This window comes from Ornithodoros turicata, chromosome 1 (genome assembly GCF_037126465.1).
Source record: "Ornithodoros turicata isolate Travis chromosome 1, ASM3712646v1, whole genome shotgun sequence".
NCBI classification, from domain to species: domain Eukaryota; kingdom Metazoa; phylum Arthropoda; class Arachnida; order Ixodida; family Argasidae; genus Ornithodoros; species Ornithodoros turicata.
The window spans coordinates 134,499,315-134,520,685 of NC_088201.1; the positions used below are offsets into that span (position 1 = coordinate 134,499,315).

The 21,371-nt window shown below is 45.0% G+C and overlaps 1 long non-coding RNA gene across 1 annotated transcript; it reads left to right on the plus strand.

Annotated features, from left to right (window-relative positions):
* The first annotated feature begins 3,627 nt into the window (after positions 1–3,627).
* Positions 3,628–20,353, plus strand: LOC135369301 (uncharacterized). The gene is made up of 4 exons (XR_010415061.1): positions 3,628–3,870; positions 4,662–4,815; positions 19,527–19,577; positions 20,041–20,353. It is a non-coding gene; the product is annotated as an uncharacterized LOC135369301 (long non-coding RNA).
* The last annotated feature ends 1,018 nt before the right edge of the window (positions 20,354–21,371 follow it).

Here is a 21,371-nt window from a genome sequence, read left to right on the forward strand (position 1 = left end):
GAAATTTCTGTTGCAAGATATTACAAAAATTGATGTAATTAAATTTGTTTCTCGTTTTTTGATTGAGTATCGTTGCTACCAATTAATAATTTGGACTTTCTCTACATCTTCAATAACAATATCGCATCTCTACAAACTTAGCCGACTTGTCAACCACTTTGACGAAAGAGTTCCGTTTCAGGGAAAGGATGCGAAAAGATAGTGACCCCCGCGAGTGATATCGACATCTATTTGCGCTGCACAATAAAATATATCGCCTTTGAACTCTCTTATCTGACCTCTAGAGCGCCCCGTTTGCTGAACGAAGTAATATAGCCCCTAACCCTTTGAGTGATAAAGCATGCGCGGTGCTATGGTCACATAGATAGAGACATAAAGTCTACCGGCTTTGAGGAAAAGAGTGAAAACCGTGCATATTTCCTATGTCTTGGATACCTCCATCAAGGTTCGTAGTGTTTGTTAGAATGAAAATTGTATAGTGATCGATTTTATGATGGTTCAATGATAGATTATTTTCCTTTGTTGATGTTTACATGTCGCCGCGTGTTCCTCTGTTCTTCAGCATTAAGTCTGTGGCATTTCGCCTTTTGATAGATTGATTAGCTATTATTTCTCTATGTGTTAGATGGTGCGCAGGTTTGGCCCTCTATTAATTGTAGCTGTTGATTGTGTTGTTTCTCGTTATTTCCTTACGTCTATGCTGTTCACCTAATAAGAAATTAAAAGTTGAGTAATGTTGGAATATGAAACTGAGATTCCCTATTGCGCTCGAAATGTTATGACAGATATTCACGCTATTGCAATGATGGTTCTCACGTCTCAGACTTTTTATAATACAATTTGTAATTTGATTGTCATGATATTGATTAAGAATATCTTCTTTGTAGTGGTATATAGATTTCATTTCCTCTTGTGTTCTCGTCGTTCGTGTTCTGTTTGTTAGCTAGGAGCGTGCTATGCGGTGAAGTTCATTTTTAAGATGTCTATTTTCCTATGAGTTTGATTTTTTCTTCTGATTTTCTGAATGATAGATTACTCTGTTGTTTTGATTAGGAATATCTTCTTTGTATTGGTATAGATTTTATTTCCTCTTGTGTTCGTGTCGTTCTTTGTTCTGTTTGTTGGCTAGGAGCGTGCTATGTGATGAAGTTCATTTTTAACATGTCTATTTTCTGATGAGTTTGATTTTTTCTTCTGATTTTCTGAATGATAGCATTACTCTGTTGTTTTGATTAGGATATCTTCTTTGTAGTGGTATAGATTTTATTTCCTCTTGTGCTCGTGTCGTTCTTGTCGTTCGTGTTCCGTGGTCTTCCATACATCTATTGGCAGCTGTCTTCAACAAATCAGGGTAGATATCATCAGATGTGTTTGTTGGCTAGGAGTGTGCTATGTGGTGAAGTTCATTTTTAACATGTCTATTTTCTGATGAGTTTGATTGTTTCTTCTTCTGATTTTCTGAATGATAGATTACTATGTTGTTTTGATTAATCAATGTAGTGGTATAGGTTTTATTTCCTCTTGTGTTCGTGTCCCATAGTCTTCCAGGGTCTGTGCTGTTCACATTTAACTACATACAACTATCAGAACTTCCCGCTATTGCACTGATGGTTCTCACGTAGAGGAATATTAGACTTTTTATAATACAATTTGTAATTTTGTTTATAATCATATTGATTAAGTAAATCTTCTTTGATTAAATGTGGTGATCGTTTTTTCGTTTTGATATGGTGTAGCTATTATTTCCCTACATGCCTATGATTGATTCTATATTAATGCTATGTGTTGATTCGAATTATTGCCTTATGTCTGCGCTATTCAGTTCATAAGAAATTAAATTTGTGTCATGTTGGAATATTAAACTTAGCATATTGTGGTCGAAATTACTTACATCTATCAGGTTCTCATGTCTCAGGCTTTTTATAATACAACTTGTAATTTTGTTTGTAATCATATTGATTAAGAATATCTTCTTTGATTAAATGTGTTATCACTTCTGATTCATTGAAAACTTGTGATTACTGTTAATAAAAATATTGTGTTTGATTTGTGATACCTATTCAATGCTATTGTATCATACCTGTAATAAGTTTTTCCCATTCACGCAGAGTCATAACATAATTCCTAATGACTTTAATAAATATATTTTCACTTGTACTTTTGTGTATGGCTATCCTTTGCATGTAAACAGCCTACTGCACACCTGTTGTAGCTGGAAAAATTACGATTCAAGTCGACTCAGGCTGAAAAATGACGAAAGTCGGCGGCCCAGGCTGAAGGGTAAACGCGCACGCAGCCCTCCGGCCACGCGCCGCGCACAACAGCAGCCCTCCACTCGAGCGCCGCCCACCTGTCGCAGGAAGGAAGTCGGCCCAAGTAGGAAAATGGTGAAAGAAGTCAGCCCAGGGTGAAGGGTAAGCGCGCACGCAGCCCTCCGGTCACGCTCCGCCCACCACAGCAGCCCTCCACCCGAGCGCCGCCCTGTTACAGGTGGTGAAGGTTTTTCGGCTGGGTTTTTCTCCTTCACCTGATTGGCATCACAATTGGCACAATTCCCAGCACTATTGGCTTTAATAAACATATCTCAACTTGATTGGGATTACAATTGGCATTAATAAATATATTTTCACTTGTGATTTTTGTGTATGACCTTTTTTTGCATGTCTCTGCATGTAAACCGCTCACCTGTTGTATCGGAAAAATATGTGAAGTCGGCCCACGTGTGGCCAAAGAAGTCAAAGAAAAATATGCTACGATGAGCGCACGCGCAGCCCTCCCCCGCCGATAAGCGCGCGGACAACCCTCCGCACACGCGCCGCGCGGGGAAAAATACGCGCAGGGCTCAGGGCAGGGATCCTGTAGTTTGGACAACATGTTGTTTCTCAACCACTATATACTACTCACAGAGTCATAATTATCGCAGAAATTGAATCGGTCCGGAGGGGATTACGATGGTTTCTGAAAGGGACGCGACCTTCGGTCCTAGATTTCTTTCAATAGGAGGCCGCGAACAAATGCCCATTTGTGGAACTCAGCTCTCCCATTCCGATCTGTTTCCGCTTCAGTCTGTCTACCAACGTCATGGTGACGTTTCTCGGGTAGAGGCTCCGGGAGAACTGGCAAAACTGGTTTACGGCGGCAAAAGGACAAGGCGCTGACCCCTACTGACTGGCGCACCTGAACGAGTTCTCCTTGTAACGTCATCGGTGACGTGCCATCATACCTTCTCCTTTTCGTTATACTCGCAGTGGCGAAATAAGGGTGAACGCGTGGAGCCATGTTTATGTGAGCTTTTTTTTTTTGAAACAAATTGCACACATCAAAACCTTTCGCGCTATTCGGTAAAATGACAGACACAATGTGGGTGGCCCTCTGTACTCCTTTAACGCACAGCGATGTCGCGTAAGGCGTCTAAATAGTAAACCCGTTATTCTGTTGTGTAAAGCCGGTGTGCTATATTTTTATCGTGACGAATCCTGGCTTTTGGAACACCTTTGCGTCTTCAAGTTAGGGTGCCAGAATACTAGCGCCCTCTGCATGGTACAGATGGAGCTAGTATTCAGGCACCCTACTCTAAGTGGTAACTGGGCATCACGTAACATAAGTGTCTGTTGCCACAGGAACGGTGACGCCAGCAACAATGGAACGGAGAACGCGCTCCAGGCCACGAGCGCATGGAACAGCAACGCGAGCGACTGTGGTCGGTGCAAGGGCATAGCACTGGACGGAATTTGAAGAGATGTCAAGCTAATGGAAGCGTATGGCAGCCTTTCCGATCTCGCATAAAGGTCGTGTTAGTACCACAGTCCTTCTATCTATCGAAGCACCGAAGGACCGTTCTAACACTGAGCTTGGTGAACTTTTTTGCAGGTAAGCCGTACCTATACATTAAACGAATCACCCATGCTTGAAACTTGTTCTAGAAGAATATGTATAATGTAAAACCCCCGAGATCTTTTCATTGTTTTTGGCTTTCACAGGCGAAATAGAGAAGTTGGCCGAATTCAGGACGAAGGTGCAGTTCCGTGCAAATGAGAGTAAATTGATGCAAAAGAGTATCATTTAGATAATTATCCGAGAGATAACGCAAACAAAATAATGTTATAAACTATAGTTAATTTAGCGCTCAATGTTCGTTTTCTGTCTTCCTTTCTCTCTAACGTCACGAAATGGAAAACAACATCAGTGCGATGTGGAATATAAACACGTCGACGGTAAATCCGCAATGTCAGCGCTTTCTATCGTAGACTTGGTGTATGTAGGGTGAATAACGTGCCTATGAATATTTAGCCCGACATGGGCAAAGGGGTAGGTTTGGCCTGCATTAACAGTGTATAGAACAAACTGATGTACCGACGGCGATGATAGCATGTTTTGCAAGGGCTCTGATGGCAGTTATGATGAACGAGTATGCTGTAATTCGATAAATACCCCATGGAGAATTGACAGACATTTGACGTGGCAACGGCACCTGAATCAAGGAAATTTCGATGCTGTTTAGGGTTGTTTGAAGGAAATTTTCATTTTCTTGGTCTCTGAATGCAGCTGACAATCACGTGTTGCGTGAACAACGTTTGCTGTTGCTTGTGCTGTTATCAGTGGACACTAATTCTAAACCATAAGTCTTTGAATACTGATTAAACTCACCCCTCCTTTTGTAGCAAGAAGGATACACCGTTGGGCGAATGTTCTGTCAGCACAGAAGTACGCAACGTCAACCTGCCAGGATGAAACAGCGCCTTACGGAGTGCCAGGATTCAGGGACTCGACGACAGATGGTGCAGGTGTTACAGTGGCCGATCCCTTTCGATCCCGGTATGTGACTTTATTTTGACGCCCTCAAGAAACTGCCGGGTACGGGCACATAATCGGTTTGATTTTTCACACGGACGCGTTACAGGAGCAATCAAGTGACATTTAACATGGTTCGAAACCCTGTCTCACCTGCTAAGCTGTTCATCGGGAGTAATCACGCAAAATATTTTCGCTCTCTGGTGTATTGTGACAGCTCAGTCAAATTTGCGAAAACAGACTGAGGGTAGCCGCGGACGGTCGACAATCCTTTGCTTGACGTCGAAAAGTACCCGTGCCTTTCTTTTTGTTCCTTTCGTCTCAGCTCACGCCCTGCCTATACCCACTACGCTCGCGCCGGTCTACGTCACGAGTCAGATGCCGAGGGAACAGGCTGCGTCACGACGTTTCTCTCACACTCTGATACGCAGTCTCCAAGAGTTTTTTGAAAGGTGTGCAGGGACCTAGGCGTCAAGCGCGCGCTCTTGCTTCAGTTCAGCTGCGCCCGTACGTGTTTCGGTAGACTTCGTTTTATTCGTTGCAGAACACGCTGCAATAAAAAAAAAGAGAGAGAAAAGGGGTTGCTTTGATCTCGGCCGACATGTATTATAGGCCGGAAAACTTCATGGCCCTCCCATTGAAAACTTGTGCCCAACTTAGTTTACTTGGTCACCGCAATGGCGCTCGCTCACTGGCACAGAATGGTGGAGATGTCGTTGGATAGGAATAACTGTCAAATACTATACTATAATTAGGAGTAATCACACAGCGATTTATAGCACACATTAAAACTTCTATTATAGCTATAATGGAACATATGTGAATATTCAGATGACCACATAATAACAAAAGTGTGATGACGACGGTTAGCGTCGTCTGCGTTGATCATCCGCTGTCGCAGAACCCGGGTAGTATTTAACTTATTTCGAACTAACATTCTGCCTCAAATTTCAGCGCAAAAAAGTGACGCTTTATTCGAAAGCACATGCAGCGGCCACAAATTAGGCAAGGGTGATGTACGCAATGCTTCAAACCACTTCGTGGAGAAGCAACAGTATGCAATAGACGAGTTCAGAAAATCCCAGTGCTCTTTGCGCACGCATTGCATCCTGGGCGCCTGCTCTGCGGGGGAACGAAGAATAACCCTTCACATTTCGCTTTCGCTGACCTTGACACGTCGTGGACAATGAACCGGTAGGGTAGAAACCGGAACAGTTTGGAGGCCACCCGTTTCTTCCGTATTAGTAAACTCCCACAGTTCAAAGCGACACTACACTCTGGGATTTTCTGAACTCGTCTATTGTCAGGGAGGAGGGAGGTACATTATAACTTTTCACGCAGCTGACCGTGCTGTGTTTGACAGACATTCGGGCCATGTAGGCAGCGCCAACGGGTCAATTTCCTTAACTAAGCGCGACACTGCCTTTTGTGCGAAGCTTCCGGGACTGTAGCGATAAATGTCGACCCGTCTTCAATGCCCCTTTAACTCCTACATGAACTTCACTCAGTGCTAATGCCGCAATATACAGGGTGTATATAGGTGGTATATCTATAGATGTTTTTATAAGGAGCTGTGAGCGCAGCACTGATGCTGTTTTTGCAGGTGGGTTACGCGGCAAGGCGGACATTCTAACGCGCATAAACGACTGAACGAGCAGTCACCCAAAACCCTCTCTAACTATACAGGGCGCTTCGTTTTAGCTGCAACACACTTTCATAAAAAAAGGGGCCCCGGTTTATAAAATAGGACTCTCTTAATTTTGTCGTTGGATCACGTGACTGCTACTAGGAAACTCTTCTTTTTCTCGATTAGTGGACTGAATAGCACATACCTTTTAATCAACTTCTCTATATATTGACTTTAGGGAGAACATTAAAATTGCGATATTAAAACTCCACATGATCCGCTCGAACATCTGATGAAGCACAAAAGTGATCGCAGCGTACGCCACAGACCTAACAATTGCAGCTTTGCCGTCTGCTACAAACCGCAAGTGATCGGCAATCGAGCGACAGTGACGTCGATGGGGGTCTCCGCCCGCACTTAACGTCACAGCAAAACGTCATACGCGATTGAGGCAAACTCTTATCGCGGTATGTTTACGATCTTTGTTTTGTTTTCCTTTATGCTTTCTTTTCTTCCCTCACGTGTTTGCAATCGCTACCCATATCACTCATTTTATCCTGCTGCACATGGCTCTTGCCCTTCACCGGTACAATATACGCTGATATGTAATGCTGATGCCCAAAGCTCATTTTAAGCAAAAAGAAAAAAAAAACGACGTGAAATATGACGTTTCTTCTGTGACGTTAAGTGCCCCAATCAGTACAATGTACTAAAAGTGCAGTGCAACATGGGTGGACGGTGGAGGGTGGAGTTTCACGAGTCTGTTCAGTTACACCTACCCGTCTACCCCTATTGCACTTGACTTTCGGTACATTGTACTGCTTGGGTGAGGGCGGAGATATCGACGTAATCTTATCTAACTTAGTAGCGGCCTCGTTGCACCGTCATGTAGCAATCTTCAGTACTGCAAATCGCACCATAGACTACATCAGGCGCAATCAGCAGATGACAACACTTTCACCTTTCACTTACACTCTTAAAAATGAACTTCACCGCATAGCACGCTCCTAGCCAACTATCATCTCGAATGATATCGTTATCTGCCCTGATTTGTTGAAAACGGGGGGCATACGCCTTTTTTGTGACACTTATGCTGTTCATAATTGTCAGAAAAAAGGCGTACGCCTCCAGTTTTGAACGAATCAGAGCCGATAACGATATCATTCGAGATACTGGTTGGCTAGGAGCGTGCTATGCAGTAAAGTTCGTTTTTAAGAGTGTACTTTACATAAACCCTAGTCCGACCCAAGTTTTAATATATGCAGCCGCGGTATAGGAACCCGACTCAAACAGGACAATCTATGCAGGATAGGGACAGTCGATTTATTATTGGAAGGCATCCCGCGAGCGTTTTAAAAGGGCTATGAACTATGGCAAGCTAGCCCACGGACTGTGTCGGCTCCAAACGGCGATTTTAACTTGTTGGCTGTGAAACCTTTTGTATAGATGAATCTGATAGCTCCCGCACGCTGCTAGCCACCCATCATCCCCAATGGCAACGTTCTCGCTCCTGATTTGTTGATAACGGGAGGCGGAGCCTACTGTATAAGTGGTTAAATTCGCGGGCTTACACTCTTAAAAATGAACTTCACCGCATAGCACGCTCCTAGCCAACCATCATCTCTAATGATATCGTTATTTGCCCTGATTGGTTGAAAACGGGAGGCGTACGCCTTCTGTGACACTTATGCTGCTCATAATTGTCACAGAAAAGGCGTACGCCTCCCGTTTCCAACAAATCAGCGCAGATAACGATATCGTTCGAGGTGATGGTTGGCTAGTTGTGTGCTATACGGTGAAGTTCATTTTTAAGAGTGTAATAATTCGCGAATTTGTGAGGAGCCACACTCTTAAAAATGAACTCCGCCTCAGAGCACGCTTCTAGCCAACCATCATCCCGAATTATATCTTTATCTGATTTGTTGAAAACGGGAGGCGTACGCCTTTTTGTGACAATTATGAACAGCATAAGTGTCACAAAAAAGGCGTACGTCTCCCGCTTTCAACAAATCAGGGCAGATAACGATATCATTCGAGATGATGGTTGGCTAAGAGCGTGCTCTGCGGTGAAGCTCGTTTTTAAGAGTGCAGGATCAGGCAATTATCCGCGGAACCTTAAATTCGCGGTACAGCGGTGCGTGGACCGTGCATCAGGCGTCTTATATAGGGGCCCTCCACCTTGAACATCTAAGAAGTAGTCAAGAAAAGGTATCACAACTGTGAAATAACCCGTTGCATTTGTCGTCCTTTTGAGCCCTTCTGACTGAGAGGGCGGCGATTAGGGGGCCCTTACTCGGCTGGTATCTGGATCATTGCCGAATTTCCCTGTCTCCCGTCATTCTTGTCACCGTATAGAGCACGTACGATTGGCACTCAATAGTGAAGCGGCAACTTGTACAAAGGCGGACCCCCGTGACAGCGTGCTAAAACCCATACACGCTATGTTGGGTGATCCAGGCTTACAAGGAACTGTAATCGCGGGACGCCGACACCCGCGCGGGATTCATGAAGACTCTACTACACTTTTAAGAAAAAAAAAAAACAGAATTTCCTACCCATCTCGGTAGAGCTGTATTGCAACCAGATTTCTACTAAAACCAGCTTTACATTTTGGGTATAAATGGAGAGGTAGAAACAAGCTAGCGAGTAGAAACTCTCGTTCTACCAGCTTGGGTAGGAAACGGGACGCCGGCGCTTATACCCGCGGAGGAGAAGGCGCGCGTGGATTGGCCCGAAATGGCAGAAGTACTGTCGTTCTACCATCTTGGGTAGAAAATTCTACTTCTTTTTCTTAGTAGCCTCCACTTGCAGCAGAGAAGAATTGCATACTTTGTGAAGAAATACAGTGAAACAACGTAAAAAACCGCTACAGATATGGATTCAGCGTCCTGAGTCAAATTTCTTACATATTGCGTTCGCGTATTTGCTGTCATTGCGTCAAATAATTCGCGGAACTTCAAATTCGCGAAGAACAGAGCGCTCGCGAATTTATGTACCCATTATGTAGGGCATTATGGCTACAAAATTGGTTCTGCCTCCTGTTTTCAACAAATCACGGACAAGAACGTTCTCATTCGGGATGATGGTTGGCTAGGGGCGTGCTATGTGGTGAAGTTAATTTTTAAGAGGCCGACAACGGCAAGCTCATTCACCAGCACCACCGGAACCTAATTTTTAAGAGTGTATATAGCAGAACGTTATGTGTACCTCCGAGTTGGCGTCTGATTGGGTGGTACAATTCTTCAAATGACCTGACAATGGATAGAGATATATGGGTGGCGGTACGTCTACTTGCCCGTATCCGAAGTAAAGTGCGTTTTGTATTAACGCTGCACACGTTATGAAGGAAAAGTATTGAACGATAAATCGTAAATAGAATTACGAAGCGCAAAAGAACAATATTACACCTAATACATAACCAAATACCTGCAGATAAGAGTTCTTACCTCCTTTAAGAAATTGCGGAAGGGATTTAAGAAGTTGCGGGCACACTGTGCGAAGGTCTACAGCAACTTGGAATTACCCTTGAAGTACGGCGTCAGAACAACATTGCGTCTGCATAACAATGGGTTCAAAGCAGCAACGTCTATGGCGCGCAGCCTGGAACCCAAAATCGCAACGAGCAAATGCTCGCGCAGACTTGAGTATAGAGCAGACCAGACTTGTGCCCGTTACCCAAAAAAAGGAACTAAATACCGTTACCCGTTACTACAGAAAAAAGTAACTAAATACGTTACTCGTTACCGACATACAAAAGTAACGAGTTCTCGTTATTCACAGGTAACGAGTTACTTTTACGTTACCGCGCATAGTTAAAGGATCAAACAGACAAGCCGCCACACGTGTCAACGTGATTAGTGACCCTTCGTTTTGTCTTGTTGCCCCTCTGCGTCGCGTCTTGGGTATGGGTCATTGTAATAAACCTTTTGCTGAGTCTGATAATGTGTCGTCCGTCCTTCGTGGTCCGTGTCTCTCGGCCCCTTACCATGAGTCTATATCAGCTTGCCTCGACCTTTCCTTCTTTCCGAAGTGGGGGTGATCGGAGACTATGAAGACACAAGAAAAGACACTGGTTCTCGTGCCACCGATCACCAACGGTTCCCGAAAACAGACGAGGGGCTGCGTCATAATTTAGGGCGCTCAGAAGCTTAGCAAACACAAGAAAAGGCTAGAAGTCGAAACGCGTTTTTTGTAGCCATAACACAATTGGTGCCCATTCTTGGGAAGGAGTGATGGTCGGAGATTACGGAAACAAGAGAAAAGACAACACATCCAGCCAGGGATTGCAATAATACTTTGAGTCACACGTGGTCGTGGGTCACGCAGGTCAGATCCGCACGCATTGCGCCACACGGAGTGCCGAAATGTGCTGCCCCGCGCTGAAGAAAAGGAACGAGTAACGTCAGTAACGAGTTACCAATTTTTGTAACTGATTCCGTTACTATTACCATATTTTAAAAAGTAACTGAATCGTTACTTCGTTACCAAAAAAAGTAACCGTTACCAAGTAACGAGTTACTTGTAACGAGTTAGGCACAACTCTGGAGCAGACTACTTGAGTAGAATACTTACACTCTTAAAAATGAACTTCACCTCATAGCACGCTCCTAGCCAACCATTATCTCGAATGATATGGTTATCTGCCCTGATTTGTTGAAAACGGGGGGCGTACGCCGTTTCTGTGACACTTATGCTGTTCATAATTGTCACAGAAAATGCGTACGCCTCCCGTTTTCAACAAATCAGGGCAGATAACGATATCATTCGAGATAATGGTTGGCTAGGAGCGTGCTATGCGGTGAAGTTCATTTTTAAGAGTGTAGGTTATGAAATACTTTTGGGAGTAATTTAGTAAGTACTTTCGGAGGTCAGGCTGCGTTCACACGCCCAATCCTTGCCCTTGTGGCACACCAAGGCCCTTGTGACTGTTCTTGGGCACGAATGAATCAATAAATCAACTTTCTCCACAACTGTGACCACCTTTGGAGTTGGTCCGAGTCGCCAGACACCACAAACCACGACGAACTCCACCAATTATGACCAACCGTTGTCTGTGAACCACACCAGACCGCTCTAACGGTCACATTCAAACACTACGTCTGTCTAGTGTGCACACCAAGCATTCTAGAAGGCACCAGAATCATTCTGGTGTCGTAGTAGTCCACTCTGGTGCTGACATCAGGAGAACTCGACAGCACCAGAATCATCCTGGTGTCACGCCAGAAATTTTTGATGTGCACATTACAAACATCAAAAGTGTCTAGTGTTAACGCCAGGAACATCAGGAAACACCACAATAATTATGGTGATTTTTTCAATCAGGGATCTTCTGGCGAAATAAAATAACTAAGTTTGAACGATGACCAGCACTAGCAGTTGGATTTGAACCCATCCACTCAGATTCCCGCAAGGTTGGTACACTACTGTTGGTACGTGTAAATGCGGAGACGGCACAGTCTTGAGGTTGGTCATAAGACGTTGGTTCGAGTTGGTGCAGAAAGTTGGCCCTTTTGAACGCAGCCTCAGTATAGTTCTCTCAATTACTTTTACTCATTTTCCAAACCACTTTCAAGATACGTCTTTGCGCGTGAGACTGAGGTCTGAGTACATATTCTCTTCCGCCAGTCACGGAAATGTGCTTTGTGATGTACATACAGGGTGTTTCAGTTAAATCCCTGGGCTAAATAATTCGCTAACGGGTGGACCCATCGAATAATTTTCTTTTTTGCAAGTATCTGCCCGATACCACCTATATAAGCTGCGGACCGTGTGAATGAGTGGGAGGCGCTCATTATTTAAATAAAAATTCAAATGAGCTTAGTGAACAACGTAACTACTAAAGCAGGGCACCGTCGGCATTAAAATGGGTACTACCCCTTTTGAGACCTTCAGTGGACACCACTCGAAGCGGTATAATTTGTTGCAGTAATTGGTTTCAGTTGACATATTTTTGTCGCGGCTGGTCGCGGTTAAGTGCAAAAGGACGCTCTTCCACTCCCTTGTCCACCAATGAATTACACGAATGAATTACGTCCTTTTGCGCTTAACCGCGACCAGCCGCGGCAGAAATATAAATCTCTTCGCAATTTGATTTGCTTTTGGGGGTAACGTGTTTACAAAACAGAGCACGGTATCGAATGTAACTTGAAAAGTAGTTGTTCCAGCGAGCTAATAAAGCTCTTTGGTAATGCCATAATCTTTTCAACACTCTTCGTATTGCTTTGGTAGGGAACTCTGACAATAAACAGGTATACGAGGCGCACTTTTTTTTAAATACATTGTGATACGTTGCCGACGGTGAACGTTTTCAGAAAAATGTTGTCGCAAAGAAGTAAATAATGGCTCCAAACCGAATGAACATTCACTGCACTCTTTCGCCCTCATGCCCCGCCCTGCGATGTCCTGGCGACAATAGCGATACGTCATTTTGACGTCGCGCATCTTCAGCCATTTAGAATACGGGACGCTTCTACATTAATTTTTTTGTAATATCGAGAAGTGAGGTCAACTCTAACCGTATTCCCACTTGCCCAATCCAAGGTAGCCAGTTCAAACTGTACCAAAAACCCTCAATATTCTATTTCACATGCGCACTATGTTCTCTGTGCTGTATTGCTCGGCAAGGTCACCGCGATGTTCCCGTAACCGGTTCCCTCGCGAGCTGCAGCTTGTCTCAGTGGGGTCCGTCATTGGCTAGGAGAGCGAAATCTCCCCCACCTCCAGCGCCTAGAATTCGGTGTTGCGATACGCTGGAATATAGTGACGTGACCCGGCTCCAAGGATAAAGAGAGGCTCGCGCGGATTATGCTCTTTGAATGACATTGTTTCGTGTTAAAGACACTCGCTGGAAGCAAAATAATTTCATATTTGGATATCGTGAGCTACATTCTTTCATTGGGCATAATAATTGGAGAATGTTCGTCGACCTGTTTTGTGCCCCTTTTACGCGTCGTAATTCTATTTACAATTTATTGTTCAATACTTCTTCTTCAGAACGTGTGCTGCGTTACGGGCGAGTAGACGTACCGCCATCCAGGTACGTCTATTCTTTGTTACGTCATCTGAAGAATTGTAGGAACAAATCGGACGCCAACGGGGAGGTACACATAACGTTCTGCCCTACACTCTTAAAAATGAAAAACAAAAAACAAAAGAGAAAGAGCTCTTAAAAATGAACTTCACCACGTGGCACGATCCTAGCCAACCATCATTCTGAATGAGAACGTTCTCGTCCCTCATTTGTTGAAAACGGGAGGCGGAGCCTATTTTATAGCCATAGTGCCGTACATAATGGATACATAATAGGCTCCGCCTCTCGTTATCAACAAATCAGGAGTGAGAACGTTGTCATTGGGGATGATGGTTGGCTAGCAGCGTGCTATATACTGGGTGTCCACCATAACTATAGAAGTAATTCTTAAAAATATAAAAATAACTTTTTCCCAGTTTTAACCAATGTCGAAGCACTCCATGTCCAAAGGCCCGCTTTAAGAGGGCACAGGCAAGCTTATGTGGCTATGTATCAATTAACTGTCGCTAATTAACGTTTTAATTATGAAAGATAGGCGGTTAACCCAATGGGGAGATCGAGTCCCTTGAGGTCAGTGATAACATTGCAGTTTTCAGAACAAAAATCGAGACAGTTATAGCACGAGAGGAGGGCCTGGAAATAAGGAGATCTGGTGGTCGTTTTTCGACGCTCAAGTAGAAGCGCTCCCGTTTTCCTTTCCTCTGTATGCGGGGGAGGGAAAACGCTGTCACAGCGCACCATCCGGAGAGGAGGGGGATTAACCTGATACTGATAAGCAATGTTTTGAACCGAGAGAGCTTTGAACGGGAGCGCTTCTACTTGAGCGTCGAAAAACGGCCACCAGATCGCCTTATTTCCAGGCCCTTCCCTCGTGCTATAACTGTCTCGATATGGTGAAGACACGGACCTATCAGATTCATCTCTCCAAAAGGTGTCACAACCAACAAGTTAAAATCGCCATTTGGAGCCGACACAGTCGGCGGGCTAGCTTGGTAAAGTTCATAGCCCCTTGAAAGTATCTTAAAAGTAACGAGTTACTTTTAATAGTGTTTAATACTTCATCCTTTTCAAAATTGGGTGTTTAGTGCTCTACTCAGTTACTTCTTGCTCTAACTTGAATACTTTTTGTGAATATATTTTACAAGCCCGTATGAGCACCAGTGCTGCGCGCCAAAATGAAGGTTTGACACTAAGCGTCGCCCCGATCGATTTTACCGGAATTTTGACAACGTACTAATATAAGAGTGTTAAAGTCAAACCTGGACTTTCTGTCTCCTGAGCGTACAAATGGCTCGCGCTACTTTTTCGTCATTTTCACACGCGACAGGCCTCTGCGTTCACCACGTGGTGGTCCAAAGTTTGTGCAAAACAGAAGACACGTGCTGGACAAGATGGCCGACAACGAGGTGAGCGCGCACATCGAACAGCAAATTGTCATGAAGTTTCTCGTGAATGAAGGCTAGTTATCTGAAATTCACAGAAGACTTCAGGCTCAGTATGGCCACGATATACTTCGCCGCAGCAATGCGTTTGAGTGGTGCAAACGGTTCCGAGACGGCCGCACATTAGTGCAGCACGATCCCGGCCGGGACGGCTCAGAGCCCAGTGTCAGAGTTCCTGAGAACATCCAACTTGTAGAGCGCCTGATCCTCAAGTACCGACGGATAGGATGCCTAGAACTGGCTCGAAAGACTGACCTTTCTGTGGGAACGTTGAACACTATCATTCATGAACACCTCCAGTTTCGGAAAGTTAGTGCCCGTGGGGTCCCGAGGCAGCTCTCCGTGTTTGACCGGCAGAGAAGACAGGAAATCTCCCAAGAGCCAAGGTACCGTTTCTACACTGAAGGACAGCTGTTCCTTGATCGGATCATCAGTGCGATGAAACGTGGGTACACCATTTAACTCCTGAGTCTAAACGCGCATCAAAACAGTGGAAGCATCCGGGCTCGCCAGCTCCCAAGAAGTTCCGAAGCACCCGGTCTGCGGCTAAGGTCATGGCCACGGTTTTCTGGGACAAGGCTGGCGTTGTCCATGTTGATTTTCTGCCCAGTTGTACCACCATCAATAGTGCATATTACTGCCAGGTTCTCAGGGATGTGCATAAGACGCTGAAGCAAAAGCGGCCGGGCCTCATCACCAAAGGAGTCCTCCTCCTATAGGACAATGCACGCCCGCATACCGCACATCTCACGACACGCAACTTACAGGAACTTGGCTGGGAGTTGCTGCCACATCCCCCCTACAGTCCAGACATCGCCCCCAGCGGTTTCCATCTCTTCGGGCCTGGGGGCCGCCACTTCAGTTGCGACGACGAGGTCAGGAACACGACCATCTCTATAATAAACAAAAAATGTATTTATGCCCATCCCTGCTCGGAGGTCACGGTGCATTATTCGTTCTTTCAGAGAGATGCATAAAAGGTACTCAGCTATTATATAAAACTATTTATGGTACACACTGCCATCCGTAAAGTACACCGTATATGAAATGAAACAATCGCAATGAAGTTACTTGTGTCAGGACCCCGCGATATATTTCGAGCCACTTCTCCCGTAAGGCAGCATTTGAGCGGAACTCATGGAAGGAAATACTTGGGTCCGACACTGTTTTCTTCGACTTGTAAAGCAGAACGATGCAGTACACCACGTCTGACAAACCATGCACTGGAGACAAACGCTGCCCACCATGTGAAAACCAGCCAAAACCAAACGCGAATGACAGCAGCGACGGTATCCACATAGCATGCGTCGTCTGCCGAGGGTCTCGTTTTCAGCGCCACAAACGCGCGCCGGCCGCTTGGCGATACTAAATCAGCGGCGCTGGGGCTAGGTCCAGTGTTATGGTCGTGTATTATAGAGATGGTCGTGGTCAAGAATGCGGTCCGATCATGGCTGCTACGGTAAGGATTTCTTCGCTGCTGGCATCCAAGCCCTCGTGAAACGCTGGGACAAGTGCATTAGTGCAGCTGGAGATTAGTTTGTAAAATTTGTAACTAATTTCTCGCCTGTAAGTTCATTTTACTTTTGCGAAAAATGAAAGTCCCGGTTTGACTTGAACACCCCTCGTACTTTAGAGTAGAGGTTTCAAGCACGGGGCACGCGGGCGGCATGTGGCCTATTTCAGTAGCCCGAAGGCTCATGGCCATCAAACAGAAGGACGCTAAGCTCTAAAAACAACAAAGAATAACAAGAGCTTTATTTTAATGATGGTTGGGGAATTCCATCGCGTGGCAATACTCTACCCAGACTGAACAGTTATGTACAGATGTACTCTCGCCCCTTCTCTCTATCAAAATTGCTTGGTCTCCGGCGAAATCCAGCCCACCAACGCTCTGCCCTCAAAGCTCTCTTGACCGTTTTGGACACAATAGAACTTCGATCCTTATTGTGAAGGTGCTCATTATTTCATTCCTCACATCACCATCAGCGATTGGGTAGAGTATCGCCCCTGCCGATGAAACTCTCGGTCCTCAAGTTGTTGTTGTTGTTCTTGCAGGTGCCTTTGTATTTGTGTGTTAATATCATAGGAGTCCTATTAACGTAGCAATTAGGGTAACGTGGGGCAAGACGAGACACTGGGCAAGACTAGATTTTTTGCTCGACGCCGCCTGTCTCAGATACGCTTTACTCTCCGTGCTTGAAACTTTACTCATAGGTGGATCCGCATGTCCGCTTCTTTGCACGCAAGAATTGTCCGAATTGGTCTGTGTGTTGAAGATGAAAAAAAAAAAACATACTTCTGCCTGGAATGTGAATACCCGCAAAAAAGGCGCGATTTTTAAGTCATTTTTCTGTCATTTGTCATCTGTGCAGCAGCGTTTCGCAGGCATAGATATATGCAAAACTTGCTTTGCACTGGGCTTTCAGTGAGTGAGTTATCTCACCCTGACGGGAGGAATCACGTGTTACGTGACCTTCTGACGCCATCCACTCAAACGTCGCCTGCCTGCGTACTGCTGATGAGGTCCAAGAAGGCCGAAACAGCTGTCCAGTACTGGCATGGCGATGTTTGAGTTACAGACATATGCTATACGTGCAGCCAAAGAGCTCCGGCTATTTTTTTTCATTTTATACTTCACTGGCTTTGCACTGGGCTTTCAGTGAGTGAGTTATCTCACCCTGACGGGAGGAATCACGTGTTACGTGACCTTCTGACGCCATCCACTCAAACGTCGCCTGCCTGCGTACTGCTGATGAGGTCCAAGAAGGCCGAAACAGCTGTCCAGTACTGGCATGGCGATGTTTGAGTTACAGACTTGGGCACTCTTGGTTATCCGGTGTTCAACAGGAAAAATAATTCATACGATGATATGCACGGGGCAAGACTCGACAATTTAATGCAATTTAAATTTAATGTAATTTAGTAACTGATAAGTCAACTATTAGGTGGATGTATGCTTGCTCCCAGAGATTTCTTTTTTGCGTATTCCCTAGGATTTCGAAGCAAATTTTCCTGTTTCCTAGGATATTTCCAGCAAAGCAGAAGCGCACGCAAAAGCGAGCGACCAGCGACACATCAGACTGGCGGCGCTGTTTTTGCAAAGAACGGGGGAGCAAAATAGTACCGAGTTCTGTGTAGTTTTATTGCACATCATGTGGCAGTGCGATCAAGGGGGTTGCGTAGGGGCCTACGGGCTTTACTTTGTGTGCTTGGTTTGCAAAAACTAATTTGTGTAGATCATTACCACGGCATGTCTAATCTTGCCCCGCGCAGTGTCCCGTCTTGCCGCGAGGGTTGGGGCAAGATGAGACAATCTGCATTTTTGAATTAATTGTTCTGTGCTTATTTTAGAACGCCTAAATTCGTGCCTAGGGCTAGATTTTTTAAATATACGAAAAATAAAAATTTCATATTAAATTGTAAGTTTCTGTCTCGTTTTGCCCCACCTTACCCTAAACCCGAAGACATGCATTGTCAACTGGCTGTTTCCGCTTTTCTTTTCTTTTTTCGTACTTTTTCTACATGTCTTTTTCCCAAGTTGAGCACAACAGCACAACCAACCCACCGATCGACCGGGCAGCAACACATAGGAGATTTTCAGTGCTCCTGAACATTGTCATAATTAGTTGTGAGAAACTACGTAGTTTTTCTCGAATCTTTCTTCATATTTTCAGAACCTGATTTGGAAGGACAGTTCATTCATTGTGTCAAGTGGTGGTTTTCAGATATGAATTCTGTATACAACCGTCCGGCTCCACCAGAACTGTCGCGAAGGGTGTTTGCGCCTGGGGCAGGGCAGATCTGTGGCGCCCCCCCCCCCCCCTCTCCTCACTGCCGTCAGAAGCCTTGTAAACAAAGAGAAGAAAACGCCCTGCCTTTACACTGCCGAGACCGTAAATTCAAATTCTCTTCATTCCTACTTTATACTGTCCAACCAACCTGCCAGGGCATGCCGTTCGGCACCCTCTCTGGCAAGGGCGCCCGGGGCGGCTGCCCCTCTCGCGCCCCCGTGGCTACGGCTCTGGGCTCCACAATTTCTGCAACATATTCCTATCTTTTTTTTCTTTTCTGCATGTACAGTAATTACGGTAATTTCCGCTTGCTTGTTGCACTACTTCCTTGTTGCTTTACAGTACATTTAAATGCGTGATTCAACATAATTGTGTCTGCAGTAAAATAACGTGTTCTGCAACCTCTTTCATCCACGTCCATGCCGGTCATAAAACTTACCACGTTACCACGACAAGAGGGTAAAACCCGTTTCGTGAAACATGGATGCCGAAAACGCTGAGCATTTTCAGTGAATGCGACACGGAGACGCCCCAGACGTTGAAATTTACGTAAGGCTTTCGACATACTTGTTTGAATACCTGTTTGACATACTCTTCCCACTAACGGACCCGTTCGGCTTACTTGAGGGTAAAGAAGGAAAGAAAAGCTGTACACTTGTTCTTGTTCTTTTTTGTGTACTTTGATAATTGAATAATTGTTGGATACCTTCGACTCCGTTATTATTGGATTTCCTTCGCTGTTGCTACTCCGCGGTTTCCCTGCAGTACCGTTTCTGTTTAGTTACCCCCTCTTCCCCTATGTTTCTTCCGCTCCCTGTAACTAGGTCCCATGTTTCTCGTCGCAGGTGACACACGCACGAGATGGCCGGAATATTGTTCACCCTCAACCCACCCTCGTGAGTACTTTCCAGAGAGTAGAAACGATTGTATACAACAAAAGTGTTATACCCTATATTGCAGTTTCTTTACCGCACATAACACCGCTAAGTTTGCGTCAAAGCATTTCTATAGAATCGCAAAGGGGCGACATAAAGCGATGTCTTCATCGCTTCGGAAACTATGGTGGCACTTTATTCCTACGTGGTTACCGGTAATCGTTCCGTAAATAGTTTGCTTTGATAAAGGTGAGACGCCTGAGCACCAGCTCGTGTGGCTCAATGGTTAGCGTGCAAGCAGTGCCACGTCGAAACTGGGAGGTACCCCGGTTCGAATCCCGGTGCCGGGTATGCGGTCTGGGATTTTTCTGGGTTTTCCTCAGACGCTTTCAGGCATATGTCGGTACAGTTCCCTTACCATGGCCATGCATGGGTACATGCCCTACTGTTATCGACCTAATTGGTACTATCGGTTTCCTTCCAGGTAAAACTCTGCAAAAAATACCAGGATCAGACCACGTTAGTCTTCAAACACCAGCTGCACACTCCACTGAGGTACAGGGACTAACAAAAGGACGTCGCAGCACAAGTACGGGTGACTGTGTACAGGCTTAGATGCGTCGAGACCAGCCATGTCTACTAAGCAGCGAGATCGACCACCAGCACTGCTGAAACCTCCGCCGCTGGAACCCAAGGGAACCCTCGCAGAACAGCCACGCAAGTTACAGAAAAGGATGCCGCCTATCTGATGTATTACTAGGTTTGATAAAGTCAGGAATAAATTGTGATGCCTGACACACACACATATACACACGCAAGAAAAGTGTTCTAGCCCAGCAATGGTGTTGTCTTAATATGGGTAGTAGTGTCTTGCAAGCTCAGGGACTATACCTGCACCATGTAATGACAAAACAAAATTTATTCGAAAAGCGGTGTCACATGAATTCCATAATCCACTCTTGTTGCTTGTTGCATTTTCAATTTTTTTTTCGACAGTGCGTTTTGGATGTGGGTGTTCGCGAGGGATGTTTCTACTGTAGTACCCTTTATTTCGCTTACAGTACAATTTTGTAGCACATGTAACGAGTTTTACGCAGTTTTTATGAATGTTGGGGCATGCCTTCGTTTAGTTTTGAGGGTAGTGTGTACAGTACGATACCATACAGTACGCACGAGTACAGTAGTCTATGTGCATCTGCGAACGTACTCCGTCAAGTAGTGAATTCACAATATGAATCTTAAAATCCTTAACGGAATTTTCCACGATTTACTGAATGTAAATTCGTAACTAACGCAGTTGAAGTTGTGGTTGTATTGTTGAAATGCGGGCGGGCTCGTATAGACTCATCACACTGTCGTTGTCGTCGTTTATGCATTCATCCACGGCATCTCTTGCGAAGACTTCCGTTCGATGTGCACCTGCGAACGTACTCCGTCAAGCAAGAATAATAGTGAATTCACAATATGAATCCTAAAATCTAACTGAATTTTCTATTTTGACGTCCACGATTTACTGAATGTAGATGCGTAGCTAACGCAGTTTATGTTGTGGCTGTATTGTAGAAATGCGAGCGGGCTCGTATAGACTCGTCAAACTGTCGTTGTCGTCGTTTATCCATTCATCCACGGCATCTCTTGCGAAGACTTCCGTTCGATGTGCACCTGCGAACGTACTCCGTCAAGCAAGAATAATAGTGAATTCACAATATGAATCCTAAAATCTAACTGAATTTTCTATTTTGACGTCCACGATTTACTGAATGTAGATGCGTAGCTAACGCAGTTTATGTTGTGGCTGTATTGTAGAAATGCGAG